At 38.6% G+C, this 21,148-nt stretch overlaps 1 pseudogene; it reads left to right on the forward strand.

Annotated features, from left to right (window-relative positions):
• Positions 1–21,148, forward strand: part of LOC117723181 (membrane-spanning 4-domains subfamily A member 4D-like) — a 32,558-nt pseudogene that overhangs the window by 1,299 nt on the left and 10,111 nt on the right.

Raw genomic sequence — 21,148 nt, forward strand, 5'->3', positions numbered from 1 at the left:
CTCTATTTTATTGACTTAGTTGGCCTCTTCTCTTGGGATTCACACATATCCTATTTTGTGAATGATTCTTGGAATTATTAACCTCTTGTCTTCTCAGTTAGCTTGACTAGCAAGTAATCGGTTTCATTTGTGTTTAAAGAAAAATAAACCTTTGGTTTTGTAAGCTTTTTTTCCATTGATTCCTTGTTTCGAATTCTAGTGATTTTCATTCTACTTTTTTTTTCCCTTGGGATTAAGTTCTGACCTTGTTAGATTGGTTTTCACAAATCAAATGTAGAGGACTAACTTGTTTTAGATCTGTTCTTTTCAATTTTACAAAATTGAAATAATTAAAAAATAATTAAAATAATTAATTTAAAAATTAATTAAAATTAATTAAATGATTAAAATAGAATTACACACTTTACATCCTCCATTTCCTTCCACCAACCCTCCCAAGCTGTCACCTCCATTTCAAATTCATTGCTTCTTTTTTTTTTTTTTTAAGGATTATCGTTACATAGACACTAAGTATGATAATAAATATGTGTTTCTTTTCCAATCTTTCCATATAGTCCCATTCATTCCCCTCTAACACTGCTCTTCTTACTTCCCACACATCTTCATATGTTGTTTTTATGTTCTTTAACATATGTTCTTTAAGTCTTTATTATGGACACAATTATACTCAAATTCCCCATTGTTGGGTTACTGTATTCACATTCCTTCTTCAAACTTCAAGCTCCCAAAGATCACGTATGCTCTTTCTTTACCTCATTCTGCATCTGGCTTTATTTCCTCAAATTGTTTCTTGCTGGTATAATTTCTTCCTAATTCATGAGTCTTTCTTGTGTAAGCATGTGAGAAAGGATAACAACAAAGGTAGAGATGTATCACGGGGATCAAAAAAGTATCTCTGGAAAGAACATCACAGATACCCTCTAAGTTTGAAATTACTGAAATGTGTGTGTGTGTGTGTGTGTGTGTGTAGACACGCAGAAAGAGAGAGACAGAGACAAGAGACAAGAGACAAGAGACACACAGAAGAACAAATATTTCAAAATTTATGTGTGAATTATGTATGACAGGAGTAGGTGGAGGTAATTTAGAAGTTGATAGTACGTAGCATGAGCATCGTTTTGTGGGGGATAATGGTTTTATTTGTTTGTGTCTAGGCTGTACAAGTTATGATTGCTCTCATAAACTTCAGCTTAGGAATAATAATTATGATAAACATGCAAGTTTATGGACCAATCTTTTCAGTGATCTTACTGGTCCCAATTTGGGGACCTATAACGGTGAGTAACATACAATCTTACATAGCTGGAGATAATAACACCCTGTTCTGACTATACTAACTTTGGGTGAAATCTTCTCTCAACTTTTTCAAGTAGTCTATGAGTTTGAGAACAGCTATTTAAACCTGATTCAGTAATTCCTTGTCCACATTACAATATTCACAAGTTACTCATATAAGCAAGGTTTATATATCACTTAAGATATATTGTGACAGCATGTAGTTATGTACTCCCCCAAAAGTTACTTAAATATTGACATAACTGATTTCCTCAGAACCTCATGGCTAGTCATCCCTAGGGTTGGTTAGAAAGAGTGATATGACTTACCAATGTATCTGTTTCATTGCTCATAAAACTTTTACAAGTATATTCTCAAACCAAGGATAACTGTCTTTCTATCAGTAACTTGGGCAAATTGAGATCTGCTTCTCTAGCTAAGAAGGGAATCCCAAAACTCTGAAGCCCATGAAAGAATGAAGGAAACAAAGGTGTTATTGGTAAAGAAGAGGGGACAAAGGTGAGCAGGTGATTAACAGCATCTAGTTAATCAAATTTCCATAAATGCTTAAGAGAATAGGAAAACTGTAGATAAATTTTGTTTCAATTGTAAATAAAATAACTAATCAAAATTTGAATAAGAATTTCTGAAAGTTAAAAAACTTTCCTCTATAAATAAATATCAGATAATTCTTTTTTAGTTCAAAGTGTCAATTAAATATAAAAATCAAACATTTACTCACCTATATGTTATGAACTTACAAATAGAAAGCAAAATGCATAAACTTGGTTATTTGTTATTTTACAGTTTAGAGTCTTATTCAAGTGTTGCAAGGTTTCCATTTATTGATGAACTGGAGAGTGAGAAAATTTCGTTATTTAGTTGACCTGGTACTTTAATTTTCTCTTCTTATTTTACAACAGGTGTTTAAGATTTGAAGAATGCTAAAGGCTGTCACATTTTTTCAAAGTTTCATGACATTTTATATATTAATAATAATACCAATGGTAATAATAATAATCCCACCAATAATACCAGTAATAGCTTACATTGTACTTTAATCCGGCATGTTTCTAAATGTTTTTGTATGTAATGTTCCACCTCAGCCAATCACTACAACTTCTGAGAAATTTGCCTTTATCTTTACTGTATCAATAAAAATAAAATGAGACTAAGGAAGATTAATTTTCTCATGATGTATTCAGTCCATGAACAAGAACTCAGAATCTCATTTATCTACTCTCTGTGAATGCCTGCTTCAATCTTTATTTCCTACTCAATACCATCTTGAAAAACAACTCCCATAGTTCATGACTGAAGATTCACTTCAAGGTTTCAAGTCTGCATGCAGAGCAATGGACTGACATCCCACCCCTCAGCCTCTCATCTACATGTTAATTTTAGTTTCAGTGATTGGGTCCTACTGATATTCTCATTAACTTTTAAATCATCTAAACTCAAATTTGGAAAGCAAATCTAGACATCTGTATATTTAGCGGAATAGTCTAAAAAGGTCAATTCAATCAAATTGGGAGCAGTCATTTTGATTAAATTGAAAATAATGGCCAAGTTGGAAGACTCAAATGAGCTACATTATTCTATTGTTGTGGGAAGTAAGAAAATGATCCTGGCAGGCTTCCCACACTATCGCTGGTAACTCTCAGGTCCAGTTTGGTCCCACAGGGCTAGCCCACCCCACCCCCACACCCCAACAGCTCCCAGTTAGCTCTGGCACTAAGCTGAACACCTGCGGGCCACATGGCCCCAGCCAGGTGTTTCCATTTCTCAGACCCTCAGCCTGGGGACCCGAAGATGTTGGTGTGGTCACTACCTCCACCTGCTGCCAACCTCTCAGTTAGATATCACAATACCCGGCAAAATCAAAACTCTTAAAGCTTATAGTTAACCAGTCAGATTTATATATCAATAGAATCTCAATATACAAATGCCCACACAATTTAGACAAGTTATCCCAATTATTCTAACCCTATAAGATATTCATAACTGCCTGTGGTTACTTAAGCCACACCGGTTCTGAGTCATCCTGTTCGACTTGCTTGATTCTTCTCCCTTTCTCTCTCCCTTCATCTCTCTCTTTGCAACTCCTAGCTCCGCCTCCCTTTTCCCTGTCCAATCACAGGCCTCCTGCTGCACTAATATTTAAGTAGATTGGACAGGGAAATTCCTGCCACATATCTAGTTATCATCTAATATATAATATAATTTGTTGCTATTATTTTACTTACATTTTTCAATATGTATTTGTGTGTGTGTGTGTTTTTGAGACAGGGTTTCTTTGTGTAGCCCTGGCTGTCCTGGGCTACACACTCTGTAGCTACACACTCTGGGCTACACACTCTGTAGACTAGGTTGGCCTCGAATTCAGAAATCCACCTGCCTCTGCCTCCCAAGTGCTGGGATTAAAGGCGTGCGCCACCACTGCCCGGTCCTTAATATGTATTTTTTAACAGGGATCATTTCATTTCTGTTTTGTTTGACTAACTTCCTCAGTTTCTTCACTTTGGTGTCATGCTGGCAAAAATCTTGTTATAAGGATTGGAAAGTTTAGTCTTCGTTGCTATTAAAATTTTTTATTAGATGAGAGTTGAATAATTTTTTTATTGGATATTTTATTTACATTTGAGATGCCATCCCCTTTCCCCATCCCTCCCCCCAAAACCCCTATCCCATGCCCCCTTTTCCTTTTTGCATTTATATGTTGGGGACCGCACTAGCCCCAAGTTGGGGCGGCCAAAATAAATGTTGCAGCCCAGACAAAATGTTGAGGCCCGGGCCGACCCACGTTTGGGCGGCCACTGTATCCCGGCCCAAGCTGCTGCTCCGGTCTGCAGGTCGGGTTTCAGCAAGAGCGAGGGTGAGGGCAGATTCTACCTAATGTCTGATGTATATGAATCTCTCTCTCTAGTCTCCCTAATGTCTGGTTCTGTCTTCTATAGTCTTCCTAATGTCTGAATCCTACTGTCTGTCTCTGCATTTTATATGTCTCACTTCTAAGCCACGCCTCTAAGTTACACCTTTAATCATGCCCTTAGGTCTTGTCTCTAACTCTGATCTCTATACTTCTAAGTCACACACCTTTAATCTCACACGCCTTTAATCTCAAGGTATCTAAACCAAGATTATCGGAGTGTTCTCAGCTGTTGTAGGCTATTGTAATTCAAGTCTCATGTCAGGTATATGGCTCAAGATGGCTGCAAAGCTGATAGCCGCTTTCTGCTAAAAGTTGGCCCCCAACATTTATACACATTTTAAAAATGTTAATCAAAGGCTTTATAAGTTTGGTAATGCTCAATCAGAAGTGTAACTCGATACCCAGCCTAGATATATCAACTATCTTTGACTGGTGGAGACACGTGAATATCTGCCTCCCTGTCTCCTCCCTCTTCCTCTCTCACACCACCTAGCTTCTCCTCTCCTTCTTTTCCTCCTCTCCTTACTCCTTCTCCTCCTCTCAGTACTCCTCCTACCTTAGCTCCTCCTACATATCACCCTTCCTGCTAAAATAAAACTTTTCTCTCAAAATACAATTAGAGCATAATTATGCCAATTTGTACCAGTGAGATACAAGATAGTCCTAATACCCAGTCCATCATTTTGTTGACTAACCAGAACCTCAGTCATCTCTTCTAACTAAAACACTTAGTTCTGAACCTGGTTTTTTCCTTGGCTTTAGAATGAATGTCAGCTGAAAACCATCCACTCAAATCTTTTCTCTCAAGGTAAATTGCCAGGATTGGCTATGAGACTATAAGTTTTCAACCCCGTCAGAAACCCAGAATGGCTGAGTTAACTAAAATTGTGGGAAGCACAAAGCATAGCTTCTAAAACTTAGTCAATTTACAGACACCGCTGAACACCTGGAAAGCCCCAATACTATCAAACATTGGTGCATCAAATCTTTAGCCTTCTGGCCCAGAATCATCTGACAGACCTTAGTGGTACAGAATTATTAAGGGCTGATTACTCTGTCTAGGCAGATATAATCAGTCGACTATTCTGCAAGTGTGTCCTTTTCTGGACAGTGAATTGTCTGTAGATGGAAAAAGGCAATTCTTGCCTAGTGGCTGTCACCGCACAACTGGAGTAACTCCAAGGATGCTCAATTTCTTCTTAGAATCCATGGCAGGAAGCTGTCAGGAGCAGATAGGTCTCTAATCAAAATGAACATTAATATAGAAATATTTGTAACGTCAATTCTATGGACTTCTGACGTTTTGAAAACCAACTATCCATGTAAGGTAACCTGGACTGTTGTCTGTTAACTCCTCTCAGCTATTTCTAAATAAAACATAGAAAACACCCTAACAATAAACTCCAAGCCATGAATTTGCTATAGTCCCTTAACTCACAGGCTAACCATCTCAAATCAGTTAAAAAAAGTTAAAGAAGGACTGGGTCTAAGCCTTGTATTCTATACAGGTACAATGCCTATGAGAGTCTCAATATTTATCTCACTTTTATATCAATAAGAAGCTCGTACCAATGAAAACCTTAAATTTGTAATCAAAGTAAATTTGTGCCATTTAAGAAGTTATAACTTCATCTTGATAATAATTGTACAGATTTCTACCAATAGGTTATGGCTATTCAATAAATCCTAGCTAATCCTCCCTATTCCCAAAAAACCACTACTTTTCCCTAGAAAGACAGCCCAATATTTACCACCTTAGTCCCCAAGCCCAGGGAATAGGGGTGCTGACTCTTCATTAACTTCTTCAAGCTGATTACGGGCATTGAGATATTAGAAGAGGGGTGGGGGGAAGAGTAAATTGATAAGCCTCTGACGCTGTGTCTTCACTGCATCCAGATAGAATTTCAGGACCTCAGAGATTTGAGCAGGTCTGCTCAGCTTGCTTGATGAGTAGATACACCAAGGCTGTGTATTCTGCAATATACAATTCTCAAAACAAATTTTAGTATCAAGATGATTTTTTAAGAGGGCTGACGTATTATTAAAGATGTTGGTTCTAAAAGCTTTTCTTTATTTCCCCCTCTTTTATTGGATATAATATTTACATTTCAAATTTTATCCCCTTACCCCATTCCCCCCACCACCCAGGAACCCCTTATCCCATCCCCCCTCCTTCTGCTTCTATAAGGGTGTGCACCCACCTACCTCCCACTCCCACCTTCTGCCCTCAGATCCCCCTCCCCCCAGTCAGTGTTCAGCCTTCCTGGGACCAAAGATCTCCTCTCTCACCTATGCCCAACAAGGCCATCCTCCCCTACATATACAGCTGGAGTCATGTGTCCCTCCCCATGTACTCCTAGACTGGTGGTTTAGACCCTGCGGAGCTCTGGCTGGTTGCTACTCTTGCTCTCCTCATGGGGCCACCAACCCTTTCAGCTCCTTCAGTCTTCTCTCTAACTTCTCCATTGGTAACCCTTGATCAGATTAATGGTTAGCTGTGAGTATCTGCCTCTGGGTATGTCAGACTCTGGGGGACCTCTAAGGAGGCAGCCTTATCAGGCTGCTGTCAGCATTCACTTCCTGTCATCCATATCAGTGTCTACTTTTGGTGACTGCACACGGGATGAATACCCAGCTGGAATGGTCACCATACAACCTCTCCTTCAGTTTCTGTCCCACCATTTGTCTCCATATTTGCTCCCTTGGGTATTTAGTTACTCCTTCTAAGTAAGACCTAGGCATCCACATTTGTTCTTCCTTCTTCATGAGCTTCATGTGGTCTGTGAGTTGAATCTTTGTTGTTTCAAACTTTTGGGCTAATATCCGATTATCAGTGAGTAAATACCATGTGTGGTTTTTTGTGATTGGGTTACCTCACTCAGGATGATATTTTCTAGATCCATCCATTTACCTAAGAATTTCTTGAATTCATTATTTTTAATAGCTGAGTAATATTCCATTGTGTAAATGTACCACATTTTCTGTATCCATTCCTCTGTTGAAGGGCATCTGGGTTCTTTCCAGCTTCTGGCTATTATAAATAAGGCTGCTATGAACATAGTGGAGCATATGTCTTTGTTATATGTTGGAACATTTTCTGGGTATATGCCCAAGAGTGGTATAGCTGGGTCCTCAGGTAGTGCTATGTCCAATTTTCTGAGGAACCGCCAGATTGACTTCCAGAGTGGTTGTACCAGTTTGCAAACCCACCAACAATGGAGGAGTGTTCCTCTTTCTCCACATCCTCGCCAGCATTTACTATCACCTGAATTTTTGATCTTAGCCATTCTGACTGGTGTGAGGTGGTATCTCAGGGTTGTTTTGATTTGCATTTCCCTGATGACTAAGGATGTTGAGCATTTCTTAAGGCCATTCAAGTTTCCTCAGTTGAGAATTCTTTGCTTAGCTCTGTACCCCATTTTTAATGGGGTTATTTGGTTGTCTGGCATCTAATTTCTTGAGTTCTTTGTATATATTCGATATTAGCCCTCTATCCTATCTAGGATTGATAATGATCTTTTCCCAATCTGTTGGTTGCTGTTTTGGCTTATTGACAGTGTCCTTTGCCTTACAGAAGCTTTGCAATTTGATGAGGTCCCATTTGTCAATTCTTGATCCTAGAGCATAAGCCATTGGTGTTCTCTTCAGGAACTTTTCCCCTATGCCTAGGTATTTGAGGGTCTTCCCCAACTTCTCTTCTATTAGTTTCAGTGTATCTGGTTTTATGTGAAGGTCCTTTATCCACTTGGATTTCACCTTTGTACAAAGGGATAAGAATGGATTAATTTGCATTCTTCTACATGCTGATATCCAGTTGAGCCAACACCACTTATTGAAAATGCTGTCCCTTTTCCACTGGATGGCTTTAGCTTCCTTGTCAAAGATCAAGTGACCATAGGTGTGCGGGTTCATTTCTGGGTCTTCAATTCTATTCCATTGATCTTCCTGTTTGTCTCTGTACCAATACCATGAAGTTTTTATCACTACTGCTCTGTAGTACAGTTTGAGGTCAGGGATGGTGATTCCCACAGAAGTTCTTTTATTGTTGAGAATAGTTCTTGCTAGCCTAGGTTTTTTGTTATTCCAAATGGATTTGTAAATTGCGCTTTCTATCTCTATGAAGAATTGATTTGGAATTTTGATAGGGATTGCATTGAATCTGTAGTTTGCTTTAGGCAGGATGGCCATTTTAACTAAGTTAATCCTGCCAATCCAGGAGCATGGGAGATCTTTCCATCTTCTGAGATCTTTGATTTCTTTCTTCAGAGACTTGAAGTTCTTGTCATACAGTTCTTTTACTTTCTTGGTTAGATTCACTTCAAGATATTTTATTTTATTTTATTTTATTTTATTTTATTTTATTTTATTTGTAGCTATTGTGAAGGGTGTCATTTCCCTAATTTCTTTCTCAGCCTGTTTATCCTTTGAGTAGAGGAAGGCTACTGATTTGTTTGAGTTGATTTTATATCCAGCCACTTTGCTAAAGTTGTTTATCAGGTTTAGGAGTTCTCTGGTGGAAGTTTTAGGGTCACTTAAGTATACTATCATATCATCTGCAAATAGTGAAATTTTGACTTCTTCCTTTTTTATTTATATCCCCTTGACTTCCTTTTGTTGTCTAATCACTCTAGCTAGGACTTCCAGTACTATATTGAATAGGTAGGGTGAGAGTGGGCAGCCTTGCCTAGTCTTTGATCTTAGTGGGATTGCTTCAAGTTTCTCTCCATTTAGTTTGATGTTGGCTACTGGCTTGCTGTATATTGCTTTTACTATGTTTAGGTATGGGCCTTGAATTCCTGATCTTTCCAAGACTTTTAACATGAAGGGATGTTGAATTTTGTCAAATGCTTTCTCAGTGTCTAGTGAGATGATCCTGTGGTTTTTTTCTTTGAGTTTATTTATGTAGTGGATTACATTGATGGATTTCCGAATATTGAACCATTCCTGCATTCCTGGGATAAAGCCTACTTGATCTTGATGGATAATTGTTTTGATGTGTTGTTGGATTCAGTTTGCGAGAATTTTATTGAGTATTTTTGCATCAATATTCATAAGAGAGATTGGTCTGTAGTTCTCTTTCTTTGTTGGGTCTTTCTGTGGTTTAGGTATGAGCGTAATGGTAGCTTCATAGAACGAATTGGGTAGTGTTCCTTCTGTTTCTATTTGATGGAATAGCTTGAAGAGGATTGGTATTAGGTCTTCCTTGAAGGTCTGAAAGAATTCTGTACTGAAACCATCTGGCCCTGGACATTTTTTGGTGGGAACATTTTTAATGACTGTTTCTATTTCTTTAGGAGTTATGCAACTGTTTAGATGGTTTATCTGCTCCTGATTTAATTTTGGTATCTGGTACCTGTCTAGAAAATTGTCCATTTCATTCAGATTTTCCAATTTTGTTGAGTATAAGCCTTTGTAGTACGATCTGATGATCTTTTGGATTTCCTCGGGTTCTGTTGTTGTCTCCCTTTTCAGTTCTGATTTTATTAATTTGGATACTGTCTCTGTGCCCTTTGTTTAGTCTGGGTAAAGGTTTACCTATCTTGTTGATTTTCTCAAAGAACCAGCTCCTAGTTTTGTTGATATTTTGTATAGTTCTTTTTGTTTCTACTTGGTTGATTTCTGCCCTGAGTTTGATTATTTCCTGCCATCTACTCCTCTTGGGTATATTAGCTTCTTTTTGTTCTAGATCTTTCAGGTGTCCTGTCAAGTTGTTAGTGTATGCTCTTTCCAGTTTCTTTTTGTGTGCACTTAGAGCTATGAGTTTTCCTCTTAGTACTGCTTTCATGGGGTCCCACAATTTTGGTATGATGTATCCTCATTTTCATTAAATTCTAAAAAGTCTTTAATTTCTTTCTTTATTTCTTCCTTGACCAAGTCATCATTGAGTAGAGCATTGTTCAGTTTTCATGTGTATGTGGGCTTTCCATTGTTTTTGTCCATATTAAAGACAAGTCTTAGTCCATGATGATCTGATAGGGTACCAGGGATTATTTCAATGTTTTGTATCTGTTGAGGCCTGTTTTGTGACCAATTATATGGTCTATTTTGGAGAAGGTACCATGACGTGCTGAGAAAAAACTATATTCCTTTGCTTTAGGATGAAATGTTCTATAGATGTCAGTTAAGTCCAATTGGTTCATAACTTCTGTTAGTTTCATTGTGTCTCAGTTTAGTTTCAGTTTCCATGATCTGTCCATAGCTGAGAGTGGGGTGTTGAAATCTCCCACTATTATTGTGTGAGGTGTAATGTATTCTTTAAGCTTCAGTAAACTTTCTTTTATGTATGTGGGTGCCCTTGCATTTGGTGCATAGATGTTCAGAATTGCAAGTTCCTCTTGGTACATTTTTCCTTTGATGAATATGAAGTGTCCTTCTTTATCTTTTTTGATTACTTTTGGTTGAAAATCGATTTTATTTGATATTAGAATCGCTACTCCAGCTTGTTTCTTCGGACCATTTGCTTGGAAGATTGTTTTCCATCCTTTTACTCTGAGGTAATGTCTGTCTTTTTCACAGAGGTGCGTTTCCTGTATGCAGGAAAATGCTGGGTTGTGTTTATGTATCCAGTCTGATAGTCTATGTCTTTTTATTGGAGAATTGAGTCCATTGATATTAAGAGATATTAAGGAGAAATGAATGTTGTTTCCTGTTATTTTTGTTATTGGCAGTGGAGTTATTTTTGTGTAGCTATCTTCTTTTAGGGAAGATAAAAGAAGATATCTTCTTTTGTTGGAAGATTACTTTCTTGCTTTTTCTAGGTTGTAGTTTCCCTCCTTGTTGGAGTTTTCCACCAATTATTCTTTGAAGTGCTGGATTTGTGGTAAGATATTGTGTAAATTTGGTTTTGTCATGGAATATTTTGGTTTCTCCATCAATATTGATTGAGAGTTTTGCTGGGTATAGTAGTCTGGGCTGGCATTTGTGTTCTCTTAGGGTCTGTATGATATCAGTCCAGGATCTTCTGGCTTTTATAATCTCTGGTGAGAAGTCTGGTGTAATTCTTATAGGTCTGCCTTTATATGTTACTTTACCTTTTCCCTTTACTGCTTTTAGTATTTTTTCTTTGTTTTGTACATTTGATGTTGTGATTATTATGTGGCAGGAGGTATTTCTTTTCTGGTCTAAACTGTTTGGAGTTTTGTAGGCTTCTTGTATATTTATGGACATCTCTTTCTTTAGGTTAGGAAAGTTTTCCTCTATAATTTTGTTGAAGATATTTACTGGTCCTTTAAATTGGGAGTCTTCCCCCTCATCTATACCTATTTTCTTTAGGTTTGGTCTTCTCATTATGTCTTGGATTTCCTCTATGTTTTGGGTTAGTAGCTTTTTGTATTTTGCATTTTCTTTGACAGTTGCGTCAATGTTTTCCATGGTATCTTCTGCACATGAGATTCTTTCTTCTATCTCTTGTACTCTGTTGGTGATACTTGTGTCTATGACTCCTGATCTTTTTCCTAGGTTTTCTATCTCCAGGGTAGTCTCCCTTTGTGATTTCTTTATTGTTTCTACTTCCATTTTTAGATCCTGGATGGTTTTGTTTAATTCCTTCACCTGTTTGGTTGTGTTTTCTTGCAATTCATTAAAGGATTTTTGTGTTTCCTCTTTAAGGGCTTCTATCTGTCTCCCTGTGTTCTCCTTAAATTCTTTGAGAGTGTTATTTATGTCCTTCTTAAAGTCTTCTATCATTGACATGAGAAGTGATTTTAATTCTGAATCCTGCTTTTCCGGTGTAATGGGGTGTTCAGGGCTTGCTATGATGGGGGAACTGGGTGGTGATGATGCCATGTAACTTTGGATTCTGTTGCTTACATTCTTGCGCTTGCCTTTTGCCATCTGGTTAACTCTAGAGCCACATGTACTCACTGTCTCTAACTGAAGGTTGCCTTTCTAGTTATCTTGCTTCTGTCTGATCTCCTTGGGGTTCAGATGTCTCTGTGATTTTCTCCAGCTGCTCTGAGTACAGCGGTACCTCTAGGATGACTCAGGATAAGGTGTCTCCAAGGTAGCAGACCAGCTAGGTGTCTGCTGTTCTGGGTGCAGTGTCTCCTCTAGGATGTCTCAGGATAAGGTGCCTACTGTTCTGAGTGCAGTGGCTCCTCTAGGATATCTTAGAATATGTTGTCTGTTGCTCTGAGTTCAGTTATTCCTCTGCCTCTCTGGGGTCAGTGGTACCTCTGCCGCTCTGGGTTGAGTGGACCTTTCAGAATGTCTCGGGCAGAATCTGGTGTCCACACAAGAGCAGATTGGGCAGAGATCTGCTCCAGGCCTCAGATCCAGGAGAGGGGAGGAAGGGAAGTGCTATTCCTCAGGGGCGGCAGGGGTGGGGGGGTGGGGTGGGGGGGTGTATCTGTTGGAATCTGAGTGCTATGGGCGTAGGGCAGTGTGTGTCTTCCTACCTATGGCTGTGGTATCCCTGGAGACTCCAGGATGTCTCCAGCGGAACCCGGTGTCTACACAAGAGCAGACCGGGCAGAGGTCTGCTCCAGGACTCAGATCCAGGAGAGCAAGAGTTGAATAATTTTTAAACCCTTAATAAACAGTATGTGAAAGTACACAATAATTTAAAAATTTAAAAAGTCCTCAGTTTCTTTTCAAGTCTATGAAATCTAATTTCAAAGTGTCCTAATATTAAATAAATGTGTCCAGAATAAGAGTGCAGACAGCTTTGTCAGTGGAATTAGAAAGAGTATCATTCTAGTCATAAATTTTTAAGGGAGGGAAAGTACAGCAAAGAGGGACCTTTGCTTTTTCCTCTATACTGGAAGCCTATAGAAAATATTATTAAAATTTTGAAACACACTTGATGGCTCCTGCCTATAATCCTTTCACTCAGGAAGCATAAACAGAAGATTTGCTTCAAGAACAAGTCTGGGCGTGGTTTATGTAGCAAGCTCCAGGCCAACCAGAAATACATAACAAGACCTTACCTCAAACATCTAAAATAAACAAATGAAATAATCTAAAAAAAAAAAAAAAAAAAAAAAAAACCTTGATGGTTCTTCCATAACTCACTTTACTTTTCCTCTCTGCTCTTGTGGGGATGGGGAAGGTGGGTGACATAGAAAATGGCTGCTTTTCAGACAGTCGACCACTTTATTAGATGCAGTTGATTTAGAAATAAGGAATAGTATGCTATGATTTATACCAACTGTTTATGAAGAGTTTTAACCTGGACATTTCTCCTCATGACCAGTTCTTTACCTCAGGATCCCTGTCAATTGCAGCAGGAGTAAAAACTACAAAGAGCCTGGTATGTGTTTTGGTTTATTTTGCTATCAAAAGGGAATACTTTTGTTAACTATGCCTTCTGCTAAGATGTAAAGGGGTTAATTCTATCTTCCTAAAGCCATAGCTATGAGTATTAGAAGGACCTGACTTTCACACCTGTAGCTGAGCTACTGGTTCATCATGTCTGACTGGATATAATGTTTAAGGCAGTTGCTGGGAGAATCTTGGTGGTGGTGCAGTGAATTAGGGGAAGAAATGTCGTGTGGGGTTTACAAAGATGTGCCTTGAAGCTTCAGATCCAGCCCATGATACCGACACCCAAATATTTGCAATGATAAAAATAAAATAAAAATTGACTGACATATTAAAATACCTTTTATAGTTGTACCCAAAATAATAGGTTTAAAAAAAATGTACAGAGTCCAGACAGACAGTCAGAGGTTAAGAGCACTTGTTGTGTAAGGCTTGGGAAGCCCCCAAAGGGGACCCCACTCGAGTCACAGGATGGCGCACACCCAAAGGACACACGGAAGACCAACTTGCTGCAAGAACACGAGGTAGTTTAATGGCGGAACATTCCGGACCGACACGTGTCTCAATGTAGGAGACAGGGGCATCAACCTCGTGGCTCCAGGGTTTAGGGTTAAGATAAGCTCGGGGTGGGGAAAAGGAGAAACTTTCGAGTGGGTGCACATGATTGGTTGTTTTCCAATTTTTGAACATCTGGCCAAACCAGTCCATGGGGGCGGGGAGCAGTTCCTGCAGGCAGATGTTTATCTCTTATCTTCATTCCTGGGATGGCTGGTAGCCCATTGTCCTGTAACTCTGCATTCTTTGTTTACGGATTAACTGGCCTCTGGTTGGCAAACCAGAGGGGCAACTTTAGCTACTCAGGCTAGGGAAAAAGTATCTATAATTCATGGAACCCATAAAATTTTCTTTTAAAACAACCTCTGTTCTCCCTGTAAACCAGGCTAATCCTGTCCTTGGGCTAGGACTATCCTGAAAGACTATCCTCTTCACATATGAAATGATATTGTTTTCTCCATGTGAATTGTCTAGCATGGAGCACAGCAGGTCTGGAGACAGGGGTCTCTGATAATTGTTATTAGTCAAAAACAAAGTGAGAAAAAAAGTGTCATTCATGGAACTAAGAAATTGTCTTAGGTTTGGGCTGTATCAAAAGCTGGATTTCCAATTCCCTGGCTAGGCCCTTTTCTCTTTTGGCAAGGTAGTCAGTGGGGAGTGTACCCTTCCCCCAGCCTGCTAGCCTGCTAGCCTGTCAGCCTGAGCTTTCCTGGCATCTGGGACTTTCTGAGGGCTACCTGAGGTTTCCTATCCTCCATTGCTACACACCTCTGCTCAATTTCCTAACGCTCTGTACATCACCCCCATCTTCTCCTATACCTGATCCTGCCCCCCCTTTTCATTCCCCCTCTCTCTTCCTCCCATGTCCCTCCCACACTCTATCTCCTGTGATTATTTTGTTCCCCCTTATAAATAGGACTGAAGTATCCACACTTTGGTCTTCCTTCTTCTTGAGCTTCATGTGGTCTGTGAGTTGTATCATGGGTATTCCAAGCTTTTTGCCTAGTATCTAAGTATCAGTGAGTACATACCATGTGTGTTCTTTTGTGACTGGGTTACCTCATTCAGGATGATATTGTACAGTTCCATCCATCTGCCTGCGAATTTCATAAAGTCATTATTTTTAATAGCTAAGTAGTGCTCCATTGTGTAAATGTACCACATTTTCTGTATCCATTCCTCTGTTGAAGGACATTTGGGTTGTTTTCACCTTCTGGCTATTATAAATAAGGCTGCTATGAACATAGTGGAGCATGTGTCCTTGTTATATGTTGGAGCATCTTCTGGATATATGCCTAAGAGTGGTATAGCTGGTCCTTAGGTAGTACTATGTCCAGTTTTCTGAGGAGCTGCCAGATTGATTTCCAGAGTAGTTGTACCAACTTGCAATCCCACCAACAATGGAGGAGTGTTCCTCTTTCTCCACATCCTCGACAGCTTCTGCTGTCACCTGAGTTTTTGATCTTAGCCATTCTGCCTGGTGTGAGGTGGTATCTTGGTGTTGTTTTGATTTGCATTTCCCTGATAACTAAGGATGCTGAACATTTCTTAAGGTGCTTCTCAGCCATTTAGTATTCTTCAGTTGAGAATTCTTTGTTTAGCTCTGCACCCCATTTCAATAGGGTTATTTGGTTCTCTGAAGTCTAACTTCTTGAGTTCTTTGTATATATTGGATATTAGCCCTCTACCAGATGTGGGATTGGTGAAGATCTTTTCCCAATCTGTTGGTTGCCATTTTGTCCTATTGACAGTGTCCTTTGCCTAACAGAAGCTTTTCAATTTTATGAGGTCCCATTTGTAGATTGTTGATTTAGGGCATAAGCCATTGGTGTTCTGCTCAGGAAAATTTCCCTTGTGCCCATGTGTTTGAGGCTCTTTCCCACTTTCTCTCCTAGAGTCAGTGTATCTGGTTTTATGTGGAGGTCCTTGATCCACTTGGACTTGAGCTTTGTACAAGGAGATAAGAATGGCTCAATTTTCATTCTTCTACATGATGACCACCAGTTGAATCAGCGCCACTGTTGAAAATGCTGTCTTTTTTTCCACTGTATGGTTTTAGCTTCTTTGTCAAAGATCAAGTGACCATAGGTGTATGGGTCCATTTCTGAGTGTTCAGTTCTATTCTGTTGATCTACCTGCATGTCTATGTACCAATACCATGTAGTTTTTATCACTATTGCTCTGTAGTACAGGTTGAGGTCATGTATGGGTATTCTGCTAAAAGTTCTGTTATTGTTGAGAATAGTTTTCACTATCTTGGTTTTTTGATTATTTCAAATGAATTTGCAAATTGCTCTTTCTAACTTAATGAAGAATTGAATTGGACTTTTGATGGGGATTGCATTGAAACTATAGGTTGATTTTGGCAAGACAGCTATTTTTACTATATTAATCCTGCCAATCCATGACCATATTCACAGATAGGTAGGATTAACATACTGAAAATGGCTACTGGCCAAAAGCAATCTACAGATTTAATGCAATTCCCATCAACATTCCAACAGTTTTTTAAATAGACCTTGAAAGAGAAATTCTCAACTTCATATGGAAAAACAAAAAACCCAGGATAGCCAAAGCAATCCTGAGCAAAGTAGGATGAAATCTTAAAGTTGTACTGATTTACATTTCCCTAATGCTGGCAACAGTGAACATTTTTTTGAAATATTTCTTAGCCATTTTTTTGTTATTGTTTTTTGGAGAACTCAATTAGTCTGATAGACTTATATTAAGTCTCAGGCTCATTTCTTCAATAGATAATTTGATTTTGTTTGTTTCTGTGTTCTTTATATATTCTATATATGAATTTTCTGTCAGATGTATAGTTGGTGGTGTTATTGCCCATTCTATGGGCTTCCTATTCACCTGGTCGACTGTTTCTTTAGCTATGTATAAGCTTTCTAGTTTTATGAAGCTCTGGTGTTCAGTTACTGGTCTTAAAGCTTGAACACATGGAAACTTATTCAGAAGTCCTTTCCTACACCTATATCATCCAGGTTACTGGCTATTTCTTTTTCCCTAGCAGTTTCAGTGTTTTAGGTTCCAAGTTTAGGTCTTTGATCCATTTGCTATTAGTTTCTTTGCAACGTGATAAGGCTCTATTTTCATTCTTCTGCATGTAGACTTTCAGTTTTCCCAGCACCATTTTTTTATTGGATATTTTATTTATTTGCATTTCAAATGTTATCCTTTTTCCTGGTTTCCCCTCTGCACACCCCCTATCCTGTCCTATCCCCCTCACTGCTCTAGCATTCCCCTACACTGGGGCATTGAGTCTTCACAGGACCAATGGCCTCTCCTCCCACTGATGACAGACAATGCCATCCTCTGCTACATATGTAGCTGGAGACATAGGTCCCTTTATGTGTACTCTTTGGTTGGTGGTTTAGTTCCTGGGAGCTCTGTGGGTCTGGTTGGTTGATATTGTTGTTCTTTCTATGGGGTTGCAAATACCTTCAGCTCCTTCAGTCCTTTCTGTAACTTCTCTGTTGGGGTCTACATGCTTAGTCCAATTGTTGGCTGCAAGCATCCACCTCTGTATTTGTCAGGCTCTGGTAGAGTCTCTCAGGAGACAGCTATATCAGGCTCCTGTCAGGAAGCACGTTTTGGCATCTGCAGCACCATTTACTGAAGATACCTTCTTTCCTTCAGTTTATGTTTTTGTCATCTTTGTCAGGTATTAATTGGCTGAAGTTGTGTGTTCATATTTGAATCTTCACTTTTATTCCATTGGTCTATACGTCTGGTTTTGTTCCAGTATCATTCAGTTTTTATTGTCATGGCTCTGTAATATATCTTAAGATCTGGAATGATAATCTTTCCAGCATTTCTCTTTTTGTTCAGGATTTTTTTGTCTATCTGGGTTCTTTTGTAGTTCCATATAGGTTTTAGGATAGTTTTCTATTTCTGTGAAGAATGATATGGGGATTTTGATTGGGAGTTCTTTAAATCTGTAAATAGATTTTGGTTAAACGATCATTTTTACAAAGTTAATTTTACCAGTCCACAAGTAAGGGCTGTCTTTACATTTTCTAGTATCTTTCTGCAGAACTGTGAAGTTTTCCTCACAGAGCTCCTTCTCTTCCTTGGTTATGTTTATTACTACATATTTTGTTTTCTTTGAGGACATTGTGAATGGGAGTATATCAGTGATCTCCTTCTGTGTATGTTTGCTGTGTAGAAAAGATACTGATCTGTGTAAGTTGATTCCATATCTTGCTATGTTCCTGAATTTGTTTTTCATTTGGAGAAACTTTCTAGTACAATTTTTGGGATCTCTATTATATAGTATTATGCCATCTGAGAATGGCAACAGTTTGTTGTCTTCTTTCCCTATTTGTATTCATTTCAATTTCCTTCACTTGCCTTATTGTTCCAACTAGTATTCAGAACACAATACTGAAAAGGGATAAGAATAATAGAATTTCTGCCTCTTTCTTGACTTCAGTGGGATTGCTTCAAGCTTTTCTTCATTTGCAATGATATTGGTTATGAGTTTCTAATATAAAGCTTTTATTATATTGAGATGTGTTCCTGCTTGCTCTACATTCTGTAGAAATTTTATCATGAAGATCTGTTGGACTTTCTCAAATGGCCTTTTCACATCTCTTGATATGATTGTGTATTTTTTTCTTTAAGTTCATTTACATGATTAATTATATTAACCAACTTGTGAAGATTGAGCCATTTCATGTTTTATGGATACAGCCAACGTCATCATTGTAGATTATCATTTTTTATATATGTTTGTATTTGTTTTGTCAGTATTCTATTGAGCATTTTTAGATCTGTGTTCATCAGGAAAATGCCATTTAATTTTCATTTGTGTGTGTGTGTGTGTGTATGTGTGTATGTGTGTCTTTACCTGGTTTTGGAATTAGAGTGACACTGGTTTCGTAGAGGGGGATTGGTAATGCACCTTCTGTTTTGGCAAAGACAAGCTTTGACTTCTAGGGTAAACTGGAGTGGGTCATAGAGTAGGCAATTGGTCATTCAGTAGACTTTTCTCTGTGGGAACAAAACCTGATTCTCTGGGGGGCTAGTAGAAGACTCTCTGGGGCCGGAAGAAAAAACTCTGGGTCCAGTGAAACTTTCTAGAACCATCAAGAAAAAGGTGGGAAAAAAATCACACAAACCCAGACAAGTATACACACACACACATACACACACACACACACGCACACACACACAAATTTAGTGGATGAACCAAACCTCAAAAAGCTCCAACATCTTCACCCATTACATAATACATACATAATACATACATACATACATACATACATACATATATTTGATGGATAAAGCAAAGCTACAACCAACTTCACATATATACATATATGCATATATAGATACACATACACACATTTGTTAGGTGGATCAAAGCTCCAACAACTTTATTTTTTTCTCCCACATCTTATATATCTCTGCCAGGAGCCATAATGGGACAAGCTAATAACTAGCAGGTGATCATCCTGAAATGGCTTGCCTTGGATTAGTATATATTCTGTGACAGGTGTGCCCTTATTCAGCAAGGCTGTAAGTGATTCATTTTAGGAAAGATTTCTGCTATTAATATGCTTTTCCTATTATTATTAAAAATATTAGTATTCTGTCTAAACTCCACCTTCACAGTTACCTGGCAACCTCCAGGTAGGCCTGGTCCACTATAAAAGGGGCTGCTTGCACCCTCCTCACTCTCTTAATCTCTTATACTCTTACACTCTTAATCTCTTACCCTCTTGCCTCTCTGTCCTCTCCCCCACCTCCTCTCTCTACATGTGGTCATGGCCAGCCTCTACTTCTCTACTTCTCTACTCCTCTGCTTCTCTCTCTCTCTCTCTCTCTCTCTCTCTCTCTCTCTCTCTCTCTCTGCCTTTGGTACCCTCCTGGCTCCCTTCCCCATGCCCCAATAAACTCTATTCTATACTATACCCGTGGGCCCATTGAGACATCCCCTTCCCCATACTTCTCCACACACCCACAGCACATACTCTCTTTATCTCTTTATCTTTTTATAAACACTTCAAAAAATATATAACAATCACTAAACAATAACACACTCCTTTGAAGCAGATCTCTGCAGATCCATGAAGATGTACTGTCTTGTAGTGATAGACAAATAGATGACTTCTTAAGTCTTAATGATGATCCTATAAGAATTTCTAAAATCATATCAATGATTATTAAGCTCTTTTATAGTGGGACTGCTATTAGGTCCTTTTCTGATAGTCAAAACTTCAATGAGAACTCTGCCAGTCTCCCAAGTGTCACCAGTTAAGTGCTCTTAGATAGTAGTCAAACTTTCTCCTACTCAGAGCACATTCCAAGAGGTTGTAAAAACAATTAACCAAAGGTCATAAAAAGGAAACTGATGTTTTTTTTTTTTTATAGGTCTAGGACAGAAGATAAAATATTGCCTGGGTTTATCTATACAAAAAGTCACTAATAACTTATAATTTTAAACCTTCAGTGAACCTGTGGAGCTAGACAGGTGATGGATATGTTTAGCCAGATAATTACTCCTAGTGGATATGCATGTAAACATTCTCTGTTGTAAACTTCTACTTCAATTTATGATTTGATTTTTGGTGTGAATTTGTGATGAACTTTGCAACATGTGATTATGTGTTCTGAAAAATGTATAAGTACTGAAGACAAAGACAAAGAGAGATTCACCCCTTCCTTTCCTCCCCCTCCCCCCACCTAGGAGAATTTTTTCCTTTAGAAGAATTTTTCCCTTACTAGAATTTTTTCCTTTTCCTCACTTAGGACCTTTCCACTTTTCCCCTTAGATAGCTATCATAGGAAACTTTTTACACTTAGTAATAAACTCTGTAATCACTTCTCTAAGTGTCTTTTCTTTCTGTGACTTCAGACTAGCAGGCCTGTTAGAGCCCAGCAGTTCCTGCTGACATAGAACAAAGGCTATTTACTGAATCCTTTGCTGTTTTTAGGATGAGGTGCTAAGTGCCAGAAACTGCAGTTTCTGGCCTCAGAGGATCACAGAAGGCAGGTCAGCTACAATAGCATAGTGACTTAGATAAGTAAACTTTTATTATACAGCAACCCTAAATATCTCAAAAGACACCCCAGAATCTCCTAAGACCAAATCTTATCCCATACCGACTC

This window comes from Arvicanthis niloticus, chromosome 1, assembly GCF_011762505.2.
Source record: "Arvicanthis niloticus isolate mArvNil1 chromosome 1, mArvNil1.pat.X, whole genome shotgun sequence".
NCBI lineage: Eukaryota > Metazoa > Chordata > Mammalia > Rodentia > Muridae > Arvicanthis > Arvicanthis niloticus.